The sequence below is a fragment of the Mustela nigripes genome, chromosome 14, assembly GCF_022355385.1.
Source record: "Mustela nigripes isolate SB6536 chromosome 14, MUSNIG.SB6536, whole genome shotgun sequence".
In the NCBI taxonomy this organism is placed as follows: domain Eukaryota; kingdom Metazoa; phylum Chordata; class Mammalia; order Carnivora; family Mustelidae; genus Mustela; species Mustela nigripes.
Window position 1 is genome coordinate 96,875,167 of NC_081570.1, and position 8,990 is coordinate 96,884,156.

Here is an 8,990-nt window from a genome sequence, read left to right on the forward strand (position 1 = left end):
TTTTAAAGATTTTATTTATTTATTTGACAGGCAGAAATCACAAGTAGACGGAGAGGCAGGCAGAGAGAGAGGAGGAAGCAGGCTCCCTGCTAAGCAGAGAGCCCGATGCGGGACTCGATCCCAGGACCAATGGTGATTTTCTAATTCTATCATTCCACTTGCATTTATAAGCTCACATTCTTCTTTTTTTCCATATTATTCTTTATAAAGAAACACTTTCTTCCATCTACTGTAAATAAACTTTATGTTATAAAAACAAACAAAATCAAAACAAAAAAAAACAATGTAAAGCATGTGCACACACACACACACACACACACACATACACACTCATTCCCTACCTTCTGTCCACAGAGGCCACAACATTCTCTAGAAATTCATATTTGGTGTTTATCATTCACATGCTTTTACTACATGTTTACTACATGGTACTTTTTGCATAGTTTAAACTGTATCTTGGACATACCAGACATACCTGCTGGCAGATTGCTTTTTTCCATTTGCCATTAAGTTTTGAGATTTATTTTTGGTGCTGCTACCTCTATCTGTTTTCTTGCTGGTGGACTTTCAGGTCGATTCCAGTTTTCAACTATTATAAATAATGCTGCAGTTAATACTCTTGTATATCTTGTAATACTCTTGTACTCTTGTATATTATAAATAATGCTGCAGTTAATACTCTTGCACAAGAGTTTCTCTGGGATGTATACCTGAAAGTAGAATTACTCTATTATAGTAAGATGCACCCTCAACTTTACTAGATCTCTAAGTTATTCTTCAAAGTGGTTCTATAATTTAAGCCGCAACAAAAACAGGGTACAAGAATTCCTGTTGCTAATGCCAACGTTTGGTATTGTTAGACTTTAATATTTATTTTGAATTTTTCAATTTTGGGATGTGAATGGTATTTTTAGGGGGGGTAGTTTAAATTTACATTTATCTGATTACTACTGAAGTTGAACATTTTTTACAATGTTTCCTTGGCCTTTTGGTTTCTTCTGTGATTTCATGTTTATTTCCTTTGTTGTTTCTATTAGGTTATCTTTTCTCCACTGACCTGGAGAGGCATTTTTTATATAACCTGGGTATGCATTATAAATCTCTGCTTTCATTTATAGCTTCTTTTTTTTTTAATTTTAAAAAGATTTTATTTATTTGACAGAGAGAGATCACAAGTAGGCAGAAAGGCAGGCAGAGAGAGAGAAAGGAGGAAGCAGGCTCCCTGCTGAGCAGAGAGCCCAATGCAGGACTCGATCCCAGGACCCTGAGATCATGACCTGAGCTGAAGACAGAGGCTTAACCCACCGAACTACCCAGGCACCCTCATTTATAGCTTCTATTTTTACATTATTTATGGTGTTTTATGGTATAGATATTTTTCATTTTATAATGTAGGCAGATTTATTGACGTTTTTCCGTCTAATTGGTGCTCTTTGAGTCATGGTTACAAAATATTTCTGTGTCCGTGAAGACAGAGATGCTATGACAAAGAGACCCCAGAATGGTGTGTGTTAAAGAATAGGGACATTTAGGGACGCCTGGGGGGCTCAGTTGTTTAAGCTGCTGCCTTCGGCTCAGGTCATGATCCCAGGGTCCTCGGATCAAGTCCCTCATCGGGCTCTTTGCTCGGCAAGGCGCCTGCTTCTCTCGTTTCCTCTGCTTCCCACTCTGCCTGCTTGTGTGTACTCTCTCTCTCACTGACAAATAAATGAATAAATAAAATCTTAAAAAAAAAAAAAGATTAGGGACATTTATTCTCTCACAAAACAGTCCCAAGATGAGTAGTCCCGATTGCTGAGGTGGCTTTGCTGTACCTACGCATTTGGGAGCCAAGGTCATGCCATCCCATGAGTTTGCCATCCCCTTGGGCATATTGCCATGTTGTACACCCACAGCTGGATTGCTGCCGTATTCAAATTCCAACCCACAGGAAAGAAAAGGAAAGCATGGAGGAGGCCTACCTAATGTCAAGTTCCAGAGCTGCAAGGGGCAGTCAGCATTTCTGCTTACAATCCATTACCAGGTCCATCTCCAGGTGAGGCTGGAGAACATGCCCAGATACAATGTGATTATTCTGGAAGAATTATTCTGGAAGAATGGGAGAGTAGATTTGGTGGGCAAAGAGTAGTTTCTGTCTACCTTCTCTATCCTGAGGTCTTTATTCTATTAGGGTTTTATTTTCATTATAATGTGAGTTGGGGGTCCCTTTTACTTTATTTCTTACATTCCAGTATATTTGTTGACTTGTGATGGGACCTCCGTCAAGTTCCCCTGTGGGCATGACTCGATTCTCTGTGGGCATGACTTGATTTCTGGACTGTCTATGCTGTTCTTTTCCTTAAAAATTTTAAATTTTATTCACTTTATTTATTTAAAATATTTTACTTATTTATTTAGAGAGAGAGTGAATGTGTGAGCAGGGGGAAGGGCAGAGGGAGAGGGAGAGAGAGTATCTCAAGCAGACTCTGGCTGAGTGTGGAGCCCAATGTGGGGTTCCATCTCATGACCCTGAGATCATGACCAGAGCCAAAGTCAAGACTTGGGCGTTCAACCAATGGAGCCACCCAGGTGCCCCTTTGTATTCTGTCCTTGTTGTTTATCCCTATGTCTCTTCCCAGTCTCTTAATAATTAGAGTATTATTATAAGTCTTATGATCTGTCAATATGAACCCCTTGACTTAATTATTTTTTTATAAAAATCATCTTGGTTTTCCTTGGCCCTCTGCTCTTTATGATTTTAGAATCAACTTGTCATGTTTCATAAGATTCTTTTTTGGAGTCGTGCTGCACCTCTGGATTCATCTTGGCAGAGCTGTCAGTTTTAATCTTTCTCTTGTAAAATATAACATATAGAAAAGTGTAAAAAAAAAATAGAAATCTACATTTTGGTTGTAAAGCAAACCCTATGTAACCATTCTCCAGGTCTAAGAAACAGAATACCGTGGTAACTCCAGAAGTTCCCTGTGTGTTCCGTGTTAGTCACAGTTGTCCTTTTCCTAGGTAGAGGTCACCACTCTTGGCTTTTATAGGAATAATTGCCTTGCTTTTCTTTATAGTTTTGTGTCTGTATCTCTACATAAATATTTCTTCATTTTTTAAGTTTTATATGAAGAAATAATATAGGATGCACTCTTGTAATTCGGATTTTTGGCTCAAAATTATGTTTAGGTTGTTTCCAGTTTTTTGCAATTATACTAAGACTGCTGTCTACATTTCGGTGCACGTGTCCAATGCAGAAGCATGTCTGTCTCTAAGGAGTATACCTAAAACAGAGATTGTTGCATTGTGATACATTTTCAGCTTTAGGAGATTAATCCCATGTTGTTTTCCAGAGTGGTTACACTAATTCCCATCCCCATTAGTTTTTTTTTTTTAAAGATTTTATTTATTTATTTGACAGACAGAGACCACAAATAGGCAGAGAGGCAGGCAGAGAGAGAGGGGGGAAGCAGGCTCCCTGCTGAGCAGAGAGGCCAATGCGGGGCTCAATCCCAGGACCCCGAGATCATGACCTGAGCCGAAGGCAGAGGCTTTAATCCACTGAGGCATCCAGGTGCCCCTCATTGCTCCATTTTCTTATCAACACTCAGGATTTTCAGGTTTTGTAATTTTTATCCATCTGATATGTGTAGTGGTATTTCATTGTGGCTTTAATATTCCACATCCCCAATACATAATGAGATTAAACAATGTTTCATGTGCTATTTGGCTATTTGTATTTTTTTTTTCCTTCTGAAGTATACCTTATAATTTTATGCCCATTTTTCTTTTAGGTTGTTTGCCTTTATCCCATTGATTTGCAGGAAATCTTTGTAAATTTGGGATACTTAGTTGATTATCTATGTTGTAAATATCTTTTACTGGTGTCTTTTGTGAATGAAAGTTTATTTTGATATCTACATATTATCATTCTTTTCTTTTTTATGATGAATCATCTTTTTCTGTTTTAAGATATCCTTTTCTATTCGAAAATGAGAAAGATAGTGTTCACTATTCTCTTCTAAAAGCTTTATAGTTTCACTTTTCATTTTTAGGTCTTGGAACTGATTTTTTGTATGTGGTGTGAAAAAGGATCTAGTTTTGGAGGGCCTGGGTGGCTCAGTTGTTAAGCATCTGCCTTCTGCTCAGGTCATTATACCAGGGTCCTGGGATCGAGCCCCATATCGGGCTCCTATTCAGCAGGATGCCTTCCTCTCCCTCTCCCACCCCCCCTGCTTGTATTCCCTCTTCTGCTGTGTCTCTCTCTGTTAAATAAATAAATAAAATCTTAAAAAAAAAAAAGGATCTAGTTTCATTTTTTCCCCTGTGTGATTATTTAATGATCTCAGCTCCATTTATTGAAAAGTCTGTCCTTTGTCCAACAATCTGAAGTTCTACCTGGGTCATAAATCAAATGTCCAACTAAGACACTGATATGTACCAAAAGTCTATTTAGCTTTTTCTGTGGCAATACTACACTTTTTAGTCACTATTCCTTTAGCACCTATCTCTTTTTTTTTAAGTTTATTTATTCATATTTGCTTAGTAATCTCTGCACCCAACATGGGGCTTGCACTCAGAACCCTGAGATCGAGAGTCCCATGCTCTTCCAACTGAGCCAGTCAGGCACTTGCTCAACATCTATCCTGATATTTGATAAGGCAAATTCATCTATAGTTTTTAAAAAAAGATTTTATTTATTCATTTGAGAGAGAGAGAGACAGAGAGAGCACAAGCAGGGGAGAGAGGCAGAGGAGAAGGAGAAGCAGCCTGACATGGGGCAGGATCCCAGAACCTGGAAATCATCACCGGAGCCGAAGGCAGACGCTTAACCATCTGAGCCACCCAGGTGCTCCATCTACATTTTTTGCTGTTATTTTCCCCTTGCAATACCATGTACATTTGAGATTTTTACTTTTGCATTAAGTCTACAAATCAACCTGGGAGAATTGACATCTTTCTGATGATGATTTTTCCAATCTAAAAGCAGAGTAGAACTCTCCATTTACTTAGACCTTTTAAGAAATACTTATTTTATAATGTTCTCCATATACTTTTTCTTTTGCACTTCTTTGTTTGATCAAGGCATCTTTTAGTTCTATCCTAGGTGCCTTTTGGTTTTTATTGCTATTGCATGAGCTGTCTTTTAAGAATTGTATTTTATAATTGCTAATTTATTAATCATTGATTTTAGTTTGTCAATCCTATAGTCAGAAACTTATTGAAACTTTTTACTAACTCCAGTAGTTTACTTGAAGATTCTTTTGGGTTTTTCTTCCAGACAATCATATCCTGTATGAGTAAGGGCACTTTTATGTCTTAAAATCCATATTCCTTTGGGGCACCTGGGTGGCTAAGTTAGTTAGGGGTCTGCCTTCGGATGGAGCCCTGCATTGGGCTCCCTGCTTGGTGTTGAGCCTGCTTCTCCCTCTCCCTCTGCCTGCCACTCCATCTGCTTGTGCTACCCCCCGCCCCGTCAAATAAATACATAAAATCTTAAAAAAAAATCCGTATACCTTTTATATCTTTGCTTGCACTGCTTACAGCCTCTAGTACTTATTGTATGGAAGCAGTAATAGCCATCTTTGTTTTGATCCCAATATAAGATGAATATATAAATTTTTTATAAAGATTTTATTTATTTATTTATTTGAGAGAGAGAGAGAGAGCAAGCCAGAGAAAGAGCATGAGCCATGAGTCGGGGCAGGGAGGTAGCAGAGGGAGAGGGAGAATCAGGCTCCCCACTGAGCAGGGAGCCGTATGGTTGGGGGGTTGGCAAGCCCAGAGCCCAGGATCATGACCTGAGCTGAAAGCAGACCCTTAACTTACTGAGCCCAAGATGACTATTTTTAATGTTTGTATTGTATTGTCTTTTTCCAAGTTTTTTTTTTTTTTTTTTTTAAGTTATCTCTACACCCAACATGGAGCTTGAACTCATGACCCTGAGATCAAGAGTCACTTGGTCTACTGACTAAGCCAGCGAGGTGTCTCCATTATATTGTAATTTTAGTGTTAATATTAAGTATGAAATTTGCTACAGGTTTTGGTAAATATCCTTTATCAGCTTAAGCAAGCTTATTGTGTTCCAAGTTGGCAAAAAGTTTTTGTAATGAATATATCTGGAACATTTTGTTAAACACACATATAAGATATATTATATATATATGATATTTTCATGTTTCTTACAGTATATGAGACCTATATTATATATCATATGGTGTATACATATACATATGTGTTAAAAAAACTTACTATTTTAGTATATGAAAAAATATATGATATACAGTATATTTATATAATATATGTAATATATATAACATGAATATACACAAGTATTATATCTGGTAATGTCATAAATTGTTGGTATTATCTCATAATGTAGTCAATTGCTAATAACGTAGTGAATGGCTGGCACGCTCTGATTTTCCTGTCAAGGAGTACCTTCATGCTGTGTGCTGTGTGGATGGTTTTGAGGGAAACAAGATTAGAAAAACGAGTTCGGTTAGGAGGCTACTGAAGTGGTGTATGTGAGAGATGATTATGTCTTGAGCTGGTGTGGTGGTAACAGAGGTGGAAAGAAACAGTCAGTTTTAAGGTGTATTTTGGATATGTTGATGGACTGGATGTGGGGAAACAGTTGGGAGCAGATGGAGAATAAAGGGAAAGGAAAGACTTGAGAAAGAGTCCTAGATTTCTGGTTTAAGTTTTTTTGTAAAAAAAATTGTAGTAAAATATACATAACATAAAGTTTACCCTTTCAACCATTTTTTTTTTCATTTTTTAAAAGTGTATTAACATATAATGTATTATTAACCCCAGAGGTACAGGTCTGTGAATCGCCAGGTTTACACACTTCACAGCACTCAACCATAGCACATACCCTCCCCAATGTACATAACCCACCACCCTCTCCCTCCCCCCACTCCCCTCTGGCAACCCTCAGTTTTTTTTGTGACATTGAGAATCTCCTATGGACTTTCAACCATTTTTAAGTTACAGTTCAGCGTCATTAAGTACACTTAGATTGTTTTGCAATTATCCACACTATCCATCTCCAGAACTTTTTTCATCATCCCAACTGAAACTTAGTATCCGTTAAACGATAACTCCCTATCTCCTCCTCCCCCTGCCCCTGGCAACCACCATTCTATTTTCTGTCCCTATGAATTTGACTACTTTAGGTACCTCATGTAAATGGAATTAACAATATTGTCTTTTTGTGACTAGTTTATTTCACTTAGTATAATGTCCTCGAGTTTCATCCATGTTGTAGCATGTGACAGAATTCCCTTCCTTTTCAAGGGCAAATAATACTCCACTGAGTATATATTCCACAATTTCTTTATCCATTCATCTGTTGATGGACACTTGGTTTGCTTCCACCTTTTGGCTGACTGTGAGTAATGCTGCTCCAAACATGGGTAAGCAAATATCTCTTCAAGTCCTTGCTTTTAATTCTTTTGGGTATATACCCATATGTGGAATTGCTGAGTCACAGGAGAATTCTATATTTACATTTTTGAGGAAACGCCATAGCATTTTCCACAGTAGTTGCTCCATTTTACATTCCCACCAACAACACACAAGAGTTCCAACTTCACATCCTTACAACACCCCTTATTTTTTTGTTTTGTGGGTTTTTTTCAATAATATTCATCCTGATGGGTGTAAAGTGCTATCTTACTGTGGTTTTGATTTGCATTTCCTTAATGATGAAAGATATTGAGCATTTTTCATGTGCTTATTGACCATTGTATATCTTCTTTAGAAAAATGTCTAAGTCCTTTGCCATTCTTCACTTTTTTTTTTATTATTTAGTTGTAGGAGCTCTTTTTTTTTTTTAATTAAAGATTTTATTTATTTGACAGAGAGATCACAAGTAGGCAGAGAGGCAGGCAGAGAGAGGGGGAAGCAGGCTCCCTGCTGAGCAGAGAGCCTGATGTGGAACTCGATGGAACTCGATGCCAGGACTCTGAGATCATGACATAAGCCGAAGGTAGAGGCTTAACGCACTGAGTGCACTCTCTCTCTCTTTTTTTTTTTTTTTTAAAGATCATTTATTTACTTATTTGAGAGAGAGAGAGAGATTGCATATGCTTGGGGGAAAGAGAGCGGGGAGAGAGGTGGGGGAGAAGATTCTCAAGCCAAATCTGAACCAAGTGAAGAGCCCAAATTGGGGCTCAATCCCACAACCCTGAGATCATGACCTGAGCCAAAACCAAGAGTCTGATGCCCAATCAACTGAGTCACTTAAGTGACCCATGTTGTAGGACTTCTTTATATCTTTATGGGACAGATGATTTACAAATATTTTCTCCCATTTTATGGGTTGTCTTTTCACTCTCTTGATAGGATCCTTTGCTGCACTCATTTTTTTTTTTTTTAAGATTTTATTTATTTATTTGACAGAGATCATAGGTAGGCAGGCAGGCAGAGAAAGAGAGAGAGAGGAGGAATCAGGCTCCTGCTGAGCAGAGAAGCCTATGTGGGGCTCCATCCCAGGACCTTGAGATCATGACCAGAGCCGAATGCTGAGGCTTTAACACCGAGGTGCCCCAACCGCACTGAAATTTTTAATTTTGATGAAGTCTAGTTTGTTGGGGTTTTTTTTTTCTGGCTTTAGATTTTGCTTCACTGAGTAGTAATTATTATTACTATTTCTTCGCCTCAGTGCGAAAAGGAGATGGAGGAAGGAAGAGAGGGAAGGAGATGAAATGCTTTCTAAATACATCTGTGTTTATTCAGTAAGACGCAGTGAAGTTTTTTTTTTAATTAAGCTTTTTATTTTATTTTATTGAAGATTCATTTATATATTTTAGAGAGAGAGACAGAAAGAGCATGAGTGGGAGATGGAGAGAATCTCAAGCAGACTCTGCACTGAACTTGGAGCCTGATGTGGGACTTGATCTTACCACCTGGACATCATGACCTGAGCTGAAACCAAGAGTTGGACTCTTAACCAACTGTGCCACCCAGGCTCCCCATTAAGCTTTTCGTTTTAATTCAGTATA

At 38.0% G+C, this 8,990-nt stretch overlaps 1 long non-coding RNA gene across 1 annotated transcript in view; it reads left to right on the forward strand.

The window, feature by feature from the left end:
• The window catches only part of LOC132001313 (uncharacterized), a 59,351-nt gene extending 50,361 nt beyond the window's left edge, over positions 1-8,990 (forward strand). The window contains exon 4 of the long non-coding RNA XR_009399578.1: positions 8,799-8,990. This is a non-coding gene — a long non-coding RNA (uncharacterized LOC132001313). The remainder of the gene's footprint in view (positions 1-8,798) is intronic.